The sequence below is a fragment of the Heptranchias perlo genome, unplaced genomic scaffold (assembly GCF_035084215.1).
Source record: "Heptranchias perlo isolate sHepPer1 unplaced genomic scaffold, sHepPer1.hap1 HAP1_SCAFFOLD_1122, whole genome shotgun sequence".
Classification (NCBI taxonomy): domain Eukaryota; kingdom Metazoa; phylum Chordata; class Chondrichthyes; order Hexanchiformes; family Hexanchidae; genus Heptranchias; species Heptranchias perlo.
The window spans coordinates 35,001-45,000 of NW_027138344.1; positions in this window are offsets into that span (position 1 = coordinate 35,001).

Below are 10,000 nucleotides of genomic sequence, written 5' to 3' on the forward strand. Positions count from 1 at the left end.
GCAGGTACCCCGCCAATCCCCCCGGAACCGGCTGGCAATTGGCGAATCAGCGGGACGAATTTGAATTCGTGACCGACTCTCTGACACCGAATCGCCGCAAACGCGTTTCGATTTTTCGGCTTCGGTACCTCCCATCAGACTTTGACTGGCCATATCTCCGGACTCACGTGTCGCAGCCGGGACCTTCAGGTACCGTTCGACGCGTCTAACCCTGCCCCGTCGAATGGCGCCCCTCGCGGTGTGGTCCGATTTCCGCATTTTGGTCAGATTTGCCTCCAAATTTTTCAGATTGAGTTGACGAATGCCCCCTACGGGGTAACCTCTTGCCCTTTCGGACATGGTCCCTGTGACTTAATTTCCGCCTTTTGCTCAATCGTTTCCCCATTTATAATTAATTTTAAAAATCGGGTTACTCAGTTCTGGTTTACCAGTTCCCTCTTCGGACTTAGTTTTTGGTTAATCATTTCCGGTTCACCAGTTCCCGTTTTGGACTTAGTCTCTGCGGGCCGTTTCTCATCTTTTGGTTCATCAGTTCCCCTCTTTTAATAATTTTTTGGCTGCTTTCGTTTGATCATTTCCCTGCCTTCTGGGTGACTTTTGCCCCTTAGGACTTCATCGCCGCACATTATTTTCGACTTCTGGTTGATCATTTCACCCCTTTTAATCATTTTTGCAACTTTTGGTTAACCATTTCACCCAGCTTCTGGTTAACCATTTCCCCTTTGGGACTTAGTCTCTGAGCATTCTTTTGGGATTCTGGTTAATCATTTGCCAATTTTTAAAAAATGTTGCCGCTTTTGTTTAATGCTTTCTGGTCAACCTTTCCCTCTTTCAGACTTCACCGCGGCACATTGCTTTAGCCTCCTGGTTAATCATTTCACCCCTTTTAATCATTTTTGCAACTTTTGGTTAACCATTTCCCCCAGCTTCTGGTTAACCATTTCCCCTTTGGGACTTGGTCTCTGAGCATTCTTTTGGGATTCTGGTTAATCATTTGCCAATTTTTTAAAAATGTTGCCACTTTTGTTTAATGCTTTCTGGTCAACCTTTCCCTCTTTCAGACTTCACCGCGGCACATTGCTTCAGCCTCCTGGTTAATCATTTCACCCCTTTTAATCATTTTTGCAACTTTTGGTTAACCATTTCCCCCAGCTTCTGGTTAACCATTTCCCCTTTGGGACTTAGTCTCTGAGCATTCTTTTGGGATTCTGGTTAATCATTTGCCAATTTTTAAAAAATGTTGCCACTTTTGTTTAATGCTTTCTGGTCAACCTTTCCCTCTTTCAGACTTCACCGCGGCACATTGCTCCAGCCTCCTGGTTAATCATTTCACCCCTTTTAATCATTTTTGCAACTTTTGGTTAACCATTTCCCCCAGCTTCTGGTTAACCATTTCCCCTTTGGGACTTAGTCTCTGAGCATTCTTTTGGGATTCTGGTTAATCATTTGCCAATTTTTTAAAAATGTTGCCACTTTTGTTTAATGCTTTCTGGTCAACCTTTCCCTCTTTCAGACTTCACCGCGGCACATTGCTTTAGCCTCCTGGTTAATCATTTCACCCCTTTTAATCATATTTTGCAACTTTTGGTTAACCATTTCCCCCAGCTTCTGGTTAACCATTTCCCCTTTGGGACTTAGTCTCTGAGCATTCTTTTGGGATTCTGGTTAATCATTTGCCAATTTTTAAAAAATGTTGCCACTTTTGTTTAATGCTTTCTGGTCAACCTTTCCCTCTTTCAGACTTCACCGCGGCACATTGCTTCAGCCTCCTGGTTAATCATTTCACCCCTTTTAATCATTTTTGCAACTTTTGGTTAACCATTTCCCCCAGCTTCTGGTTAACCATTTCCCCTTTGGGACTTAGTCTCTGAGCATTCTTTTGGGATTCTGGTTAATCATTTGCCAATTTTTAAAAAATGTTGCCGCTTTTGTTTAATGCTTTCTGGTCAACCTTTCCCTCTTTCAGACTTCACCGCGGCACATTGCTTTAGCCTCCTGGTTAATCATTTCACCCCTTTTAATCATTTTTGCAACTTTTGGTTAACCATTTCCCCCAGCTTCTGGTTAACCATTTCCCCTTTGGGACTTGGTCTCTGAGCATTCTTTTGGGATTCTGGTTAATCATTTGCCAATTTTTTAAAAATGTTGCCACTTTTGTTTAATGCTTTCTGGTCAACCTTTCCCTCTTTCAGACTTCACCGCGGCACATTGCTTCAGCCTCCTGGTTAATCATTTCACCCCTTTTAATCATTTTTGCAACTTTTGGTTAACCATTTCCCCCAGCTTCTGGTTAACCATTTCCCCTTTGGGACTTAGTCTCTGAGCATTCTTTTGGGATTCTGGTTAATCATTTGCCAATTTTTAAAAAATGTTGCCACTTTTGTTTAATGCTTTCTGGTCAACCTTTCCCTCTTTCAGACTTCACCGCGGCACATTGCTTCAGCCTCCTGGTTAATCATTTCACCCCTTTTAATCATTTTTGCAACTTTTGGTTAACCATTTCCCCCAGCTTCTGGTTAACCATTTCCCCTTTGGGACTTAGTCTCTGAGCATTCTTTTGGGATTCTGGTTAATCATTTGCCAATTTTTTAAAAATGTTGCCACTTTTGTTTAATGCTTTCTGGTCAACCTTTCCCTCTTTCAGACTTCACCGCGGCACATTGCTTTAGCCTCCTGGTTAATCATTTCACCCCTTTTAATCATTTTTGCAACTTTTGGTTAACCATTTCCCCCAGCTTCTGGTTAACCATTTCCCCTTTGGGACTTAGTCTCTGAGCATTCTTTTGGGATTCTGGTTAATCATTTGCCAATTTTTAAAAAATGTTGCCACTTTTGTTTAATGCTTTCTGGTCAACCTTTGCCTCTTTCAGACTTCCCCGCGGCACATTGCTTCAGCCTCCTGGTTAATCATTTCACCCCTTTTAATCATTTTTGCAACTTTTGGTTAACCATTTCCCCCAGCTTCTGGTTAACCATTTCCCCTTTGGGACTTAGTCTCTGAGCATTCTTTTGGAATTCTGGTTAATCATTTGCCAATTTTTAAAAAATGTTGCCGCTTTTGTTTAATGCTTTCTGGTCAACCTTTCCCTCTTTCAGACTTCACCGCGGCACATTGCTTTAGCCTCCTGGTTAATCATTTCACCCCTTTTAATCATTTTTGCAACTTTTGGTTAACCATTTCCCCCAGCTTCTGGTTAACCATTTCCCCTTTGGGACTTAGTCTCTGAGCATTCTTTTGGGATTCTGGTTAATCATTTGCCACTTTTTAAAAAATGTTGCCGCTTTTGTTTAATGCTTTCTGGTCAACCTTTCCCTCTTTCAGACTTCACCGCGGCACATTGCTTTAGCCTCCTGGTTAATCATTTCACCCCTTTTAATCATTTTTGCAACTTTTGGTTAACCATTTCCCCCAGCTTCTGGTTAACCATTTCCCCTTTGGGACTCAGTCTCTGAGCATTCTTTTGGGATTCTGGTTAATCATTTGCCACTTTTTTAAAAATGTTGCCGCTTTTGTTTAATGCTTTCTGGTCAACCTTTCCCTCTTTCAGACTTCACCGCGGCACATTGCTTTAGCCTCCTGGTTAATCATTTCACCCCTTTTAATCATTTTTGCAACTTTTGGTTAACCATTTCCCCCAGCTTCTGGTTAACCATTTCCCCTTTGGGACTTAGTCTCTGAGCATTCTTTTGGGATTCTGGTTAATCATTTGCCAATTTTTAAAAAATGTTGCCGCTTTTGTTTAATGCTTTCTGGTCAACCTTTCCCTCTTTCAGACTTCACCGCGGCACATTGCTTTAGCCTCCTGGTTAATCATTTCACCCCTTTTAATCATTTTTGCAACTTTTGGTTAACCATTTCCCCCAGCTTCTGGTTAACCATTTCCCCTTTGGGACTTAGTCTCTGAGCATTCTTTTGGGATTCTGGTTTTTGGGATTCTGGTTAATCATTTGCCAATTTTTAAAAAATGTTGCCGCTTTTGTTTAATGCTTTCCCTGCTTTGTGGTCAAACTTTTCCCTTTAGGACTTCATCGCCGCACATTATTTTCGAATTCTGGTTAATCATTTCACCCCTTTTAATCATTTTTGCAACTTTTGGTTAACCATTTCCCCAGCTTCTGGTTAACCATTTCCCCTATGGGACTTAGTCTCTGAGCATTCTTTTGGGATTCTGGTTAATCATTTGCCAATTTTTAAAAAATGTTGCCGCTTTTGTTTAATGCTTTCTGGTCAACCTTTCCCTCTTTCAGACTTCACCGCGGCACATTGCTTTAGCCTCCTGGTTAATCATTTCACCCCTTTTAATCATTTTTGCAACTTTTGGTTAACCATTTCCCCCAGCTTCTGGTTAACCATTTCCCCTTTGGGACTTAGTCTCTGAGCATTCTTTTGGGATTCTGGTTAATCATTTGCCACTTTTTAAAAATGTTGCCGCTTTTGTTTAATCGTTTCCCTGCTATGTGGTCAACCTTTTCCCCTTTCAGACTCATCGCCGCGCATTGTTGTCGACTTCTGTTAATCATTTTTCCCCTTTAAATCTTTTTTTGCCACTTTCGGTAACCATTTCACCCAGCTTCTGGTTAACCATTTGCCCCATTATACTGAATTTTTCCGCTTTGGTTTAATCATTTCCCTGCTTTCTTGTCAACCTTTTCCCCTTTTGGACTTCGCCGCCGCACTTTGCTTTTGCCTTCTGGTTAAACATTTCTCCCCTTTTAATCCTTTTTCCCACTTTTGGTTCACCAGTTCACCCAGCTTCTGGTTAACCATTTCCCCTTTGGGACTTAAGTCTCTGAGCATTCTTTTGGGATTCTGGTTAACCATTTGCCACTTTTTTAAAAATGTTGCCGCTTTTGTTTAATGCTTTCCCTGCTTTCTGGTCAACCTTTTCCCCTTACGACTTCGCCGCCGCACTTTGCTTTCGCCTTCTGGTTAATCATTTCACCCCTTTTAATCCTTTTTCCCACTTTGGGTTGGACAGTTCACCCAGCTACTGGTTAACCATTTCCCCTTTGGGACTTAAGTCTCTGAGCATTCTTTTGTGATTCTGGTTCACCATTTGTCCCTTTTTAAAAGATATTGCTGCTTTTGATTAAACCTTTCCCTGCTTTGCGGTCGACCTATTCCTCTTTCAGACTTCATCGCCGCACCTTGTTTTCGACATCTGGTTCAACATTTCTCCCCTTTTAATCCTTTTTCCCACTTTTGGTTAAGCAGTTCACCCAGCTTCTGGTTCACCATTTGCCCCTTTTTACTGAATTTTTCTGCTTTTGTTTAATCATTTCCCTGCTTTGCGGTCGACCTATTCCTCTTTCAGACTTCATCGCCGCGCATTGTTTTCGACATCTGGTTCAACATTTCTCCCCTTTTAATCCTCTTTCCCACTTTTGGTTAAGCAGTTCACCCAACTTCTGGTTAACCATTTGCCCCTTCTTACTGAATTTTTCTGCTTTTGTTTAATCATTTCCCTGCTTTATGGTCAACCTTTTCCCCTTTAGGACTTCGCCGCCGCACTTTGCTTTCGCCTTCTGGTTAATCATTTCACAACATTTTAATCCTTTTTCCCACTTTTGGTTAAACAGTTCACCCAGCTTCTGGTTAACCATTTGCCCCTTTGGGACTTAAGTCTCTGAGCATTCTTTTGGGATTCTGGTTCACCATTTGTCCCTTTTTAAAAGATATTGCTGCTTCTGTTTAATCCTTTCCCTGCTTTGCGGTCAACCTTTTCCTCTTTCAGACTTCATCGCCGCGCATTGTTTTCGACATCTGGTTCAACATTTCTCCCCTTTTAATCCTCTTTCCCACTTTTGGTTAAGCAGTTCACCCAACTTCTGGTTCACCACTTGCCCCTTTTTACTGAATTTTTCTGCTTTTGTTTAATCATTTCCCTGCTTTCCGGTCAACCTTTCCCTCTTTCAGACTTAATCGCCGCACATTGTTGTCGACTTCTGGTTGATCAGTTCACCCCTTTTTTATCCTTTTTCCCACTTTGGGTTAAGCAGTTCACCCAGCTTCTGGTTAACCATTTGCCCCTTTGGCACTTAAGTCTCTGAGCATTCTTTTGGGATTCTGGTAAACCATTTGTCCCTTTTTAAAAAATGCTGCTGCTTTTGTTTAATGCTTGCCCTGCTTTGCGGTCGATCATTTCACCCCTTTTAATCCATTTTTGCCACTTTGGGTTAAACAGTTCACACAACTTCTGGTTCACCATTTCACATTTCGGAACTTTTATTCCCACCATTACTTTGGGCTTCTGGTTCATCATTTCACGCTGTTTTACAAATCTTTGCCGCTTCACTTTTAATCCACAAACCGTGGCTCGCTTTCGGGTGGGGGGGGGGGTAGCGGGTTTGGGCCGGGCACTCGACATCCCGGTGTGCGACCGGGTTCGTTCTGGTACCGCTCGGTGCCCCTCGTCCTGCTCTTGCCGCGGAAGCAAACCAGACGACCGTCGGTCTCACGCCCGAGGGGAGAGGAGGCGGAAAGCGGTTTGCAGCCTTTCGCTGTACCTCCGGCGGGCAGCGCCGCACCTCCGAGTGCTCGGTACCGTTCGCTGCACCTCGTCCGGCCGCACGCAGCGAGCCAAACCCGGAGGAAATCGGCCTGTGCCTTCTCGAGATATGGGCCTCCGGGTGGGACGGACAAACCGGGGCCCCGAGCTCGCTTTCGGCGGCCCGGCACTCGACTTCCCGGTGTCCGAACGTGATCCTTCCGGTACCCTTCGGTGCCCCTTGCCCGACTCTAGCTCCCGTGCTGAAGCGGAGTCGGTCGGCCTGACGGCCTGCCGAGTTAACCAGCGGAAAGCGGTGCGCAGCCTTTCGCTTGCAGCTCCGGCGGGCAGCGCCGCACCTCCGGCTGCTCAGTGCCGTCCGCTGCTCCCCTTCCGGCTGCACGCAGCGAACCATACCCGGAGGAAATCGGCCTCGGCCTTCCGGAGATATGGGCCTGCGAGTGGGACCAATAAATCGGTGCACATTTCCGGCTCGGTTTCCGGCCTCGGCACTATCAGTTCACGCCGTCCGACCGACGTCGTTCTGGCACGGTTCCGTTGCTCCTTGATCCGGTCCAGCCACGGTAATCAGCCGAAGATGGTGGGGGGGACACATTGCCCGCCGAGTTAGCCGGAGGAAATCGGCCTCGGACTTCCTCAGATATCAGCCTCCGGGTGGGACAGACAAACCGGGGACCCGAGCACGCTTTCGGCGGCCCGCTGGTCGACTTCCCGGTGTGCGACCGGGTTCGTTCCGGTACCGTTCGCTGCCCCTCGTCCTGCTCTAGCCGCGGAAACAAACCCGACGACCGTCGGTCTCACGCCCGCGGAGGGAGGTGGCGGAAAGTGGTTTGCAGCCTTTCGCTGTACCTCCGGCGGGCAGCGCCCGACCTCCGAGTGCTCGGTACCGTCCGCTGCGCCTGGTCCGGCCGCACACAACGAGCCATACCCCGGTGGAAATCGGCCTGTGCCTTCCAGAGATATGGGCCTCCGGGTGGGACGGACAAACCGGGGCCCCGTGCTCGCTTTCGGCGGCCCGCTAGTCGACTTCCCGGTGTGCGACCGGGTTCCTTCCGGTACCGTTCGCTGCCCCTCGTCCTGCTCTAGCCGCGGAAACAAACCCGACGACCGTCGGTCTCACGCCCGCGGAGGGAGGCGGCGGAAAGTGGTTTGCAGCCTTTCGCTGTACCTCCGGCGGGCAGCGCCCGACCTCCGAGTGCTCGGTACCGTCCGCTGCGCCTGGTCCGGCCGCACACAACGAGCCATACCCGGTGGAAATCGGCCTGTGTCTTCCGGAGATATGGGCCTCCGGGTGGGACGGACAAACCGGGGCCCCGAGCGGTGGCACCCTGCTCGCTTTCGGCGGCCCGGCACTCGACTTCCCGGTGTGCGAACGTCATCGTTCCGGTACCCTTCGGTGCCCCTTGCCCCACTCTAGCTCCGGTGCTAAAGCGGAGTCGGTCGGTCTCACGGACGCCGAGTTAGCAGGCGGAAAGCGGTGCGCAGCCTTTCGCTGTCACTCCGGCGGGCAGCACCGCACCTCCGAGTGCTCGGTACCGAACGCTGCGCCGCCTCCTGCCGCACGCAACGAGCCATACCCGCAGGAAATCGGCCTCGGCGTTCCGGAGTTATCCGCCTCCGAGTGGGCCTGACCAAGCGGGGTGAACTGGAAATCATTAACCAACGTACTTCCATGTTTTCACCCGCAGAGGGCAGCACTCTCTTCTCCGTTTTAAACTGGGCCGACCCGGCTCCGTTTCGAGACCCGGCACTCGACTTCCCGGTGTGCGACCGGGTTCGTTCCGGTACCGTTCGCTGCCCCTCGTCCTGCTCTAGCCGCGGAACTAAACCCGACGACCGTCGGTCTCACGCCCGCGGAGGGAGGCGGCGGAAAGTGGTTTGCAGCCTTTCGCTGTACCTCCGGCGGGCAGCGCCCGACCTCCGAGTGCTCGGTACCGTCCGCTGCGCCTGGTCCGGCCGCACACAACGAGCCATACCCGGTGGAAATCGGCCTGTGCCTTCCGGAGATATGGGCCTCCGGGTGGGACGGACAAACCGGGGCCCCGAGCTCGCTTTCGGCGGCCCGCTAGTCGACTTCCCGGTGTGCGACCGGGTTCCTTCCAGTACCGTTCGCTGCCCCTCGTCCTGCTCTAGCCGCGGAACCAAACCCGACGACCGTCGGTCTCACGCCCGCGGAGGGAGGCGGCGGAAAGTGGTTTGCAGCCTTTCGCTGTACCTCCGGCGGGCAGCGCCGGACCTCCGAGTGCTCGGTACCGTCCGCTGCGCCTGGTCCGGCCGCACGCAACGAGCCATACCCGGAGGAAATCGGCCTGTGCCTTCCGGAGATATGGGCCTCCGGGTGGGACGGACAAACCGGGGCCCCGAGCGGTGGCACCCTGCTCGCTTTCAGCGGCCCGGCACTCGACTTCCCGGTATGCGAACGTGATCGTTCCGGTACCCTTCGGTGCCCCTTGCCCCACTCTAGCTCCGGTGCTAAAGCGGAGTCGGTCGGTCTCACGGACGCCGAGTTACCAGGCGGAAAGCGGTGCGCAGCCTTTCGCTGTCACTCCGGCGGGCAGCACCGCATCTCCGAGTGCTCGGTACCGTACGCTGCGCCGCCTCCTGCCGCACGCAACGAGCCATACCCGGAGGAAATCGGCCTCGGCGTTCCGGAGTTATCCGCCTCCGAGTGGGCCTGACCAAGCGGGGTGAACTGGAAATCATTAACCAACGTACTTCCAGGTTTTCACCCGCAGAGGGCAGCACTCTATTCTCCGTTTTAAATTGGGCTGACCCGGCTCCGTTTCGAGACCCGGCACTCGACTTCCCGGTGTGCGAACGTGATCGTTCCGGTACCCAACCGTGCCCCTTGCCCCACTCTAGCTCCGGCGGTAAAGCGAAGTCGGTCGGTCTCACGGACGCCGAGTTAGCAGGCGGAAAGCGGTGCGCAGCCTTTCGCTGTCACTCCGGCGGGCAGCATCGCACCTCCCAGTGCTCTGTACCGTACGCTGCGCCTCCTCCTGCCGCACGCAACGAGCCATACCCGGAGGAAATCGGCCTCGGCCTTCCTGAGATATCAGCCTCCGAGTGGGCCCGAAGAGTCGGTGGCACCCTGCTCGCTTTCAGCGGCCCGGCACTCGACTTCCCCGTGTGCGAACGTCATCCTTCCGGTACTCAACCGTGCCCCTTGCCCCACTCTAGCTCCGGCGATAAAGCGGAGTCGGTCGGTCTCACGGACGCCGAGTTACCAGGCGGAAAGCGGTGCGCAGCCTTTCGCTGTCACTCCGGCGGGCAGCACCGCACCTCCCAGTGCTCGGTACCGTACGCTGCGCCTCCTCCTGCCGCACGCAACGAGCCATACCCGGAGGAAATCGGCCTCGGCCTTCCTGAGATATCAGCCTCCAAACGGGCGTCACAAATCAGGGCACATGGTCAGCTGCAAAGCAGCGTCATTACAACCTCTCACTGCACCCCACACGACATTCCGCTTGCCTGCCTGCCGCTGCCTACTC